This window comes from Aotus nancymaae, unplaced genomic scaffold, assembly GCF_030222135.1.
Source record: "Aotus nancymaae isolate 86718 unplaced genomic scaffold, 86718_ANA_hifiasm-v0.15.2.pri h1tg000004l, whole genome shotgun sequence".
Lineage (NCBI taxonomy): Eukaryota > Metazoa > Chordata > Mammalia > Primates > Aotidae > Aotus > Aotus nancymaae.
In genome coordinates, this window is record NW_026988415.1 from 19,772,530 (window position 1) to 19,781,886 (window position 9,357).

General features: G+C 40.0%; 1 pseudogene; it reads left to right on the forward strand.

Annotated features, from left to right (window-relative positions):
- The first annotated feature begins 5,306 nt into the window (after positions 1-5,306).
- On the forward strand, positions 5,307-5,423 carry LOC135269447 (5S ribosomal RNA; annotated as a pseudogene).
- The last annotated feature ends 3,934 nt before the right edge of the window (positions 5,424-9,357 follow it).

The window sequence follows — 9,357 nt, forward strand, 5'->3', positions numbered from 1 at the left end:
TGTAGTCAGATCCAAGCTATATCTTTCCATTGACTTCAACCCTTTTTGTATTGCCCCCAAGATATGCTTGGTTAATTTCTGATCTTCCTGTGATATAGATACTAGAATCCATCAATACATTGGATTACCAAATTATGTGGGCTGTCTTCAAGAGTCTCCATATATCTATGGAAGGTTGATGGTGGTCACTATTTATCTCCAGCTGTCTACCTCTCATCATGAATAGTTTTGAATTAACATATCTCCTTCAGTGGTGGAGCTCAAAGACTATTTGCTATATCCAAGACAGAAAAGATCTTTGCATAAGGTTTCACCTTTGCTAGACTATTTATTATGTGACCATCATCATCATTTAGGATCGATACCTTATTCAGCTCTCTCCTAAAATCAACTGTAAATTTCCAAATGCCATTTGTTTTTGTACTGGCATTTAGTTTTGTACTGGCAATAAGATCACTGCTGAAATATGATAACTTACCCCTTTCTACTAAGATTATCATGGCATTTCATCTACTGTTTCCTAATATATGTTAGCTACACTGTTTACAGTTAGGCAGATGGTTTCCCTTGCCTTCATGAGAAATGATTGCAATTGGGTCTGAGATCTGGGTGGTGTATCTGTGTAGGTCTATCATTTTCTCCTTTCATATATGTCTATTCTGGTTTCTAAGATCTCAAGCTTTCTTCCTTTCCTAGTTTTGTTTTTTGAGACACAGTCACATTCTGTCACTCAGGCTGGAGTGCAGTTACGCAATTATGGCTCACAGCAGTCTTTACTTGGCTGGCTCAGGGGAGTCTCCCTCCTTAGCCGCCCGAGTAGCTGGGACTACAAGTGTGCACTGCCACACCCAGCTATTTTTTGTATTTTTATAGAGGCAGGGTTTCACCGTGTTGCCCAGGTGGGTCCTGAACTCCTGGGTTCAAATGATCCTCCCGCCTTAGTCCCCACTAAGTGATGGGATTACAGATGTGAGGCACCACACCTGGCCTCCTTTCCTAATTTCTTTCCTAGTTTGCTTCTCACCACTTCCAAATCAATAACTATCTCTGGGCAAGAGTTTTTAGTTCATTTAAAGTATCCTGCAATCTAACCTATCCTATCCTGTAATCTAAACTATCCTATAATGTAACCTAACCTAACCTAACCTAACCTAACCAAGGGCCTTTATTTCCAGGCCAACCCAATTCTCAAAGCCACAGCATTCTGTATATACTTATTTAATGCCCTTTTGACCTTTGATCTTGCTTTTTCTTTCATTAACTTTTCCTCTTCACCTCAGTCCAAGAATAAGCTACTGTCTCCATGTAGTGAAGGTCTGAATCTCTTTTTATGAGTGAACTCTACCTTCCTTCAGTAATTATACCACACTCTGAGGTCTCTAAAGTCCACAACGGTGATTAGATCCTTGGTCAATGTTTACTGGATATTCCTGATCAGGAAAGCAACTGCAAGGAGCATCTTTTCTTTTGATCAGGCGTTGCATATCACTAAGGGTTGTTTTTTTAAACTCTATCTTTTCTCCACAAATTCTTTTATTAGGGTTTATGCAGTGTCCAAATCAGAGTCAATATGAGAACATATGGTGGGAGAGACTCAGAAAACTTTAGAGAAGGCCATCACATCTCAGAATTTTATGTGACCATCATTCTCCCTTTATCTCTGGATACAAGTTAATACAAAGTTCAGAGGAACAGAATTTGGCCTTCCATCTAAGTTGGTTGTATGAGTATTTGGATCTAATGATCCAATAAGCCAAAAATGTCACACACTGGAATTCTATTTATTCTAGGCAGACCTAGCAGCAGAACCTTGCAGCTCCTGCAATTTGAAGTCATGGACAAGGTTATCCTAGTTCCTAAAATGAATATTTACACCAATACCAGCACCTGGCTGTTACACATGGGAGATTATATACTGGCCCTACAGCAGCAGTGCTTCAAGTTTGAGTACTAAACCTCAATCTCTTTTGTGGGACTTGACTCCCCAAATGTCAGTGCCTGGGGAATACAGCTGCCCTGTCTTCTGAGATCATGTCAGTGTTAGGGACAGAGGTGAGATCCAGGCACCATAAAGGGATGAATTATGGTGGTAATTGGCCAGGTAACTTGGGAATATTTAAATTCTGCCTTGGCCCTATCACCCTGGTGTCTTCTGCAAGAGATGCATGTGCCTAAATAGTGGCAAAGGAAGGAAAGTAACATTGGGGGCATTGGCTCCCAGTCTATTTCAGCACTCTACTGAGCTGACCACAAGGAATCTTAGAGTAGAGAAAGTGTGGAACTCAGAACCAAAACAGGATAAATAGCCTAGCCTTCCCCTTAAGTCAAAATCAGATTTCTGAACTTGCCATTCCAATGAGAAATAATGTTACAGCCACCAGCTCCAGAGAGAATGAACCCAGAAAGAGACTTTCTACCCTTACGGGATTGTTTATATTCTCAGGGCTCCACCCACTAGAAACTCTGGTTCAACAGTGCCCAGGAATCTTACCCATCAATTCAGCACTCCTCCACTACTTGGGTAGGAGGCTGGGAGCAGACTACAGAGGAACTTTTAACTCCTTTGCCTAGAAATCAATATGGACACTATGCTTGGATGCTTAGCTATGGCTGCCAGGTTCATTCTTACAGTATATGCTTGATTATGTGTTGATATGTGGCTGGATCATTGACTAATGCAAACGGTATCAGAAGAGGTACCGTTATAGGATGCAAACCCGATAACTTTCTGTGAGAATCACATCACCTATGTGGGATTTCTTATTTTCTATCACATTTTTTGATTATTGGTGAGATTCTTTATCAGTGAATTTGAATCTTTGAGACAATGGTTTACTATACCATGGTGTCACAGTATTTTGAGTCTTCTGGGAAATGGCTACTGCTGCTGTTTATGATACTGGGAGAAAAAGTGATACTTTCACATGCTGTTATAAATGCACATATGCTGAAATTTGAATATGGATGGACTATGTTTTTAAACAATTTGTTGGTTTTTTTTGTAGTTTTAAAAAAAGCAATGTAAACTACATGTGAATAGTTCACATGCCATAATTTTCCACATGTGGAGACCTTCTGCAATGCTAGGAAGGTGCTGTGGTATGCCAAGTTGCACTGCTTAAGCCTCATAGAACTGGAACTAGTGATCGTATCTCTCAGGATGCAGGGATACGGATTTACCATGCTGAAGGAAAACAGAGTCATATTCAGAATTTTCAGCTTTAGGCTTTGAAGACAACTATACTTGGTTTGGCTTTATTTTAGTTAGGCTCCATGTCAGTTACCTTTTGCTGCATAAAAATCCACCCAAAAACTCAGTGGCTTAAAACAACCATTTGCAACTCATTATTCTGTGGGTTAGCAATTTGGGTTGGGCTCAGCATCTCATGGGCTCAGCTATTTATAGCTCACCTATAAATAGATGTCAAATTCCTATTTATATATTGAAAGAAATCCTTATAAATTGAAATAGGGGTATTAAACTCCTAGTAAAGTTGAATTCTTATAACCAGAACGGTTCGTAGTCTGAGAAGAAAGCAAAATACAGGAAAAAAAAAATGCCCTTGAGGTCAAAATAGTAGGGCTAAAACTGGGCAGTGAGATCAAAATGCCCTATGTTGTTTGAGAATACCCTGAGGTTCAACATATTTATTGAGGTCCAGGGATGGTCCCCCTATGCTGTCACTGGGCCCGAACTCAGACAAGCTTTTTTGAGGCAGGAGACCTCTACCTTTGCTACCTAAGCTGTTTGCTTCAGAACAGGCTTTCCTGTCACTTTTGCTGCCATCAAGATGGCAAGCAAGTCAAGATCTGTGATCCCATAATTGCCATGGATAGTGCTAGACTGTGCACTGTCATTCATTATGAGTAAATTAATGTATTTGGGGCAAAATGCCTCAACTCCCATCTCACTGGCCCCTAAGTGAGATCCCCACTCAGTCCACTGTTGGGTAAAGATGTTCCAGCAAAAATGGTTTTGGAATTCAAACGCTTGAATCATCTTTCTGCTGTCATAGTGGTTTGATCTCAGACGCTTTGTTGCTCTTTCTGCCACTGGACCTTGGCCATAGTCATCTCTGTCCCTCCTGACAGATGTCATTAACTTTACGTATTCATTTAAAATATACTCGTCTATTTATTATTTATTCATTTGTATATTCATGCATTCATTTGTTCATTTTTCATTTTTAATTGCATCTCAGGTTAAACCCCAGGGAGAAGGGGTTGTGGCCATGATCCCTTCTCTGACAGAATGCCCTTCAAGCTTTGTATCCATAGGGACAGTCTGTCTCTGTTTCTTTCTTTTATTGCCCTTGCCTCTCTCCTTGGCTCCGTGTCTCTGTCATCTTGTTACTTGCTCTCACTTGCTCTTACACTCAAACAAATGTAAGTAGTTCTCCCCTCAGGCACTCTAGTAACTCACTGATTAGCTAAATAAGAAAAGGTGGATGTTACAAGGACATTGGTGAGCAGGAATCGAGGCACTTAGGCTCTTCATCTCTCTCTGGGGCTACATGATCTCTCTCAATGTCTCTGTTATTGTCACTCTCATTTCTAACTGCTGCTGTCTTCACATTTTTGAATGGGAGAATCATACGGGCATAGATCATCTTCTGCATCAGGTTACAGTCTAGGTAAGTGACTCGACTGACTTGGCTACACCTGGGTCAGGGGTACATCTTGTGGCTAGAGGGTGGGGTCATGTAATATAAAACTAGGCAGCAAGAGCAGCAGAGGTTGCAAGCAGGCAGTGGACTAACAGGCAGTAACCGACATCTTCGTATGATCTGTTTCTTGCCCATTAGTACACTAAGCTTTCTCCTATATATAATACCAAAGATGTCTCTGCTTAAAACCACCTACCTATTACACCTCAACCACAAACACGTGCTTCCAGGAGAGAGCCAACTCAGTTTTATCTAGAAGCCATACGAAAGGATCACATTAAAAGCTGCCTGTCAGTCTCTGCCTGCAACCTTTAGGGGACATCTTTAAATCTTCAGTTCCTGGGCTTGCTTATGGTCCTTGGTTCAGTATCTATATTGCATCCTTGCAGTTGCTTGGGAATGATGAATTATATACTGAAACCAATAGGTATAAAACTATTGCAGAGGAGTTCTTTTATCAGCAAATCTGACCAACTGGGGAATCTACCTCTGGGAAGATTATCCCTGAGATGATCTAAGGGCAGCAACAGTCCACTTCTAGGTAATGTTGGCACTCTGGGCAAAGCCAACTTGAGGGGTTGGTTCTCAAATTTGAACTTGGATTGGAATCACCTGGAAGACTTGTTAAAACTCAAACTGGTCTATGGCCATACCACCCTGAATGTGCTCAATCTCACCTGATCTTGGAAGCTAAGCAGGATTGGGCCTAGTTAGTACTTGGATGGGAGACCCCTGGGAATATGGGTGCTATAGGCTTTATATAAATTTAATTTTTAAAAAATCCAGAATGCTGAGATTCATCTCCAGAGTTTCTGAGTCAGTAGGTACTTGCATGTCTTTTTTTAAAAAAATTATTATACTTTAAGTTCTGGGGTACATGGGCAGATCGTGTAGGATTGTTACATAGGTATACATATGCTGTGTTGGTTTGCTGCATCCGTCCCCCTATCACCTACATTATCCCTCCCCAATTCCTCCACCCCATGCTATCCCTCCCCTAATCCCCCCACCCCCCACAGGCCCCGGTGTGTGATGTTCCCCTCCCTGTGTCCATGTGTTCTCATTGTTCAACACCCACTTACTTGCATTTCTAACAAGTTCCCAGGTGACGTTGATGCTCTTGGTCCAGGAATCACACTTTTAAAACTACTGTTCTAGGGTGCCAGTTTGAATCCAGACCTTTGGTGGTTGAGCTGAAGTGGGCTTTGTTGTATCGCTGTATGGTAGCTTCAGTCCAGGAGAATTTCATTAGGTCATCTGCCAGTTGTGATCCTTGGAAGCCCTTGATTTGTAAACTCAAAACAGAAGTCTCCCAGTGTTCTGTCTCTCCTGGCACCTGGATTGCCACTCTTCCTCATATGCTGATTGTGATGTCCGTACTCACCTGGGATCAACTGTTGCCACTTGTGTCCAACCCTAGCTCCTCCCATCTTCTTTTTATATAGCGATACTTCTGTGATCACCTTTTGCATTCTCATTTCCTGCCAGGAAGAACTAATGCCCCATATGTCAATCTTTCCATGCTTGCCAACTCAAATTCCCAAGACTGGGAGTCTGATTGGCTGGTCAGTTTATTTTTTTGTGCCAGCCATGTCAAAGGTTGCTGGCTGGCTTGTGGATTTTTGGCCCTTGAGTTGTGAATTCATCCTGAGTCTCACTGGCTGAGACTTAGGATGAATTGAAGTGTCCGATGAAGGGCAGACTAATATAATATATAACATAGCTGCTAGACAGTAGGGGCTAAGAGTAGAGTAGGTGGACAAAGGGCCTTGGGTCTGGCAGGCATTGATGGACATTTCAAGTACAGTGTATTGAATGGCAGATTGATATTTAGATGGTACTCACTATACTGTTTGTTTTAAATTATACTGGTGATATTACTATAATATTAAAATATAATATAAACTAGAATATAATAATACTGGCAATGATTTAATAACCAGCTAAACTAGTTATTAAAATACTGAATACTTCTTAGTAATTGGTAAATAGTTCCTTCCCTGAATCTCTCATTCTCTTATCCCAACTGATTTGAGCCCTTCCTGAGACCCCCAACACCTTCTTACTACCCAACAACTAAAGAGTTATTTTGTGGCATAGCAGAGGATTCCAGGCTTCTGCTTCAGGTCTAGGGTTAGCCTCCTCCAGTTTGATTGGCTGATGTCTGTGCCATTCTGGTTGCTAACTATTTTGAATGCCACCCCATGACTTGGATGGAAAGAAGATCCAAAACTTATATTACAGAAAGAGTGTGTACAATATTTTCTATGTGTACTTGCATCAATTTAGTTGTAAATAAAGCATTTCATAGTTTGATTGATTTGTTCTAAAGCAATTTCAACATGTTTTGCTATAAATTTTGCATTTTTAAAACACCCACAATTTATTTCTGTTAAAAAAGGGAAAACTTTAAAAAGCATTTTAAAACTGATGATGTTTCCTTAGGTTCACTGTCTTCTTGCCAGGCAAATAAATTTTGGTCACGAATCAGAATGATTAGATTGCCTATAGGTTAGTACTCCAGTAAAACTAACCTAAGGAAAAAAAATCCCCTTTACTTTACAGAGAATAAGTGATTTAATAGTATAAATTAATTTATTAGAATCCCTTGCAGGGCTGTAATGGAAAACAAGCTCGAAACCAAACCAAGCACTGTTCAATGTTTTCATTCCTAGTAGGGATTTGGCATTATGTATAGTGTCTGGCCATAGGGCTATACAGTGGATGATCCAAGGACTGAGTAAATAACAGGGTCCCCAAATGAACATATGTTGGTAGAACCTATGATGTCTTGAAACAAGCTAGAATGCATTAACCAATAGTAAAATGTGAAGGATGCAAAGTATTGCCCCGAACTTTCACAGAACAAAATTACGTTGGGTATACTCTCCAGCAGTTGAGGTATAATTGTGGAAAGAACTACACTATGTAGTCCAAGTGTAAAGAAAATTAACTTTAGAAAATTCAAAGGAAGCCGGGAGCCGTAATCAAGAACTGTCTCCTGTTCCTAAACCCTTCAATGTATGAAGTAATAAAAATGTACCACTCAGATTTATTAAGATATGAAGCATGACTATAAAGCCACATGAGTAGTTGTGTGTGACTTGTGGAATCAAGGTAATTACTTTAGAGTTATAAACTATGATTATTCCTCTTTGGGGAAGTGAAGTAGTCTAGTGAGCAGACATTGCACCAGATGTCAGGAAACAGGCGAAGTTCCCACACTCCTGCTACGCTATATACAGGCCATGTAGTGGTATCATGGTATGGGGGAAAAGAGCATAGGTTTTGGAAATCAGATTCACCCAGGGTGTAGGCCTGGCTTCTCCACTTAACTAGCTATGTGAGCTTGACACATTATCTCACTTTTCTGAGCATGCATTTGCCTATCTGTAATGTGAGGACGACACACTCAGGGATGACATTCAGGTGATACTTACTAGCATGGGTGGAACAGTTGTTTATAGCTGAGCTCTATCAGTGTCTACTCTGATTGGTGGGTGCCCATGTTGTACAGGTTGTTAAGTATGTTGATTATCACTAGTAATAGGACTTAATGGGTAGGGTTATTAGAAGCATAAAATGAAGTAATATATGTGAAGTTCCTGGCATACAAATGCTACTGACTTAGTTTTATTTATTTTCTGTATGACTTTAAAAAATATTTTTCAACCTAAATAAGGTGAGAGAAAATTTTCTGACACTTGTTATCACTGTGATGTTAAGAAATTAAGGAACTGTTTATATCTTATATTTTTTCAGTACCTATTAAACAAATATGAAGTTCCTACTTTATGTCAGGCATTGAGGATGCTGGGGGTAAAAGGGTGAACATGGCACTGTCCCTACCTTTTATGCATTCACAGTCTAGGAAGAGCAGTAAACTTCTGATTTCAATCCAAACAACCCAAAGAGTCAACATGAACCTGTAAGGTCAACGTTCATGCAAATTTAGTAGAGTCCTTCTCTAGGCAGGTACAGCTCACTTAGCAGCTGAGCTCAGGCTGGATTTTAACTCCCCCTTCCTCCCTCATCTGTGTGCCCTGTGCAGTGCACAACCTACACATTACACAAGGCCCTGAGAACGTTATAACTGATGTATACCCCAGGTGCTATAGGCCTGTAGTGGTAGGAGATACTGAGTTTTGAAGGATAAATGGCATTTGGCCAAATAGAGATGGAGGAGAAAGCCTTAGCATGTGTGCAAAGACAGAGAGGTATGAAAGAACTGGGAGAGATTAGAGGAATAGTGGGTTCTCCTACCAGGCAATATATTTGGACTCTAGGTATTGAAGAAAGTGATGACAATGTAAGTTATATTTACAGGCTCTTTAAGTATACAGTTACCATAATTACATCTAAATATTAAAACTACTTTATGTGTAAGTTAATTTTTTTCATTTTTCTTAGATTGGATAGCATGCTTCCCATTTTAAAATTTTCATTTGTGTTAAAAATACTGCTTTTGGTTTAATGAGAACACACTGTCCTCTAAGGTTATTTGAAGTCATCTAGTGCTTTTCCAATAGGCTTTGAGCTGCAACAAAGATCAGTGATCAAAGGAGACTAAGATGACTTATTGAGATATTGTTTTTTAGAAAAGAATGTGGAGCCTTTTGTTATTGAATTATGGATATGCATTTGCTTCATAGAATATTAAATCGTAAACTATTAGAACTTGAAGATCTTT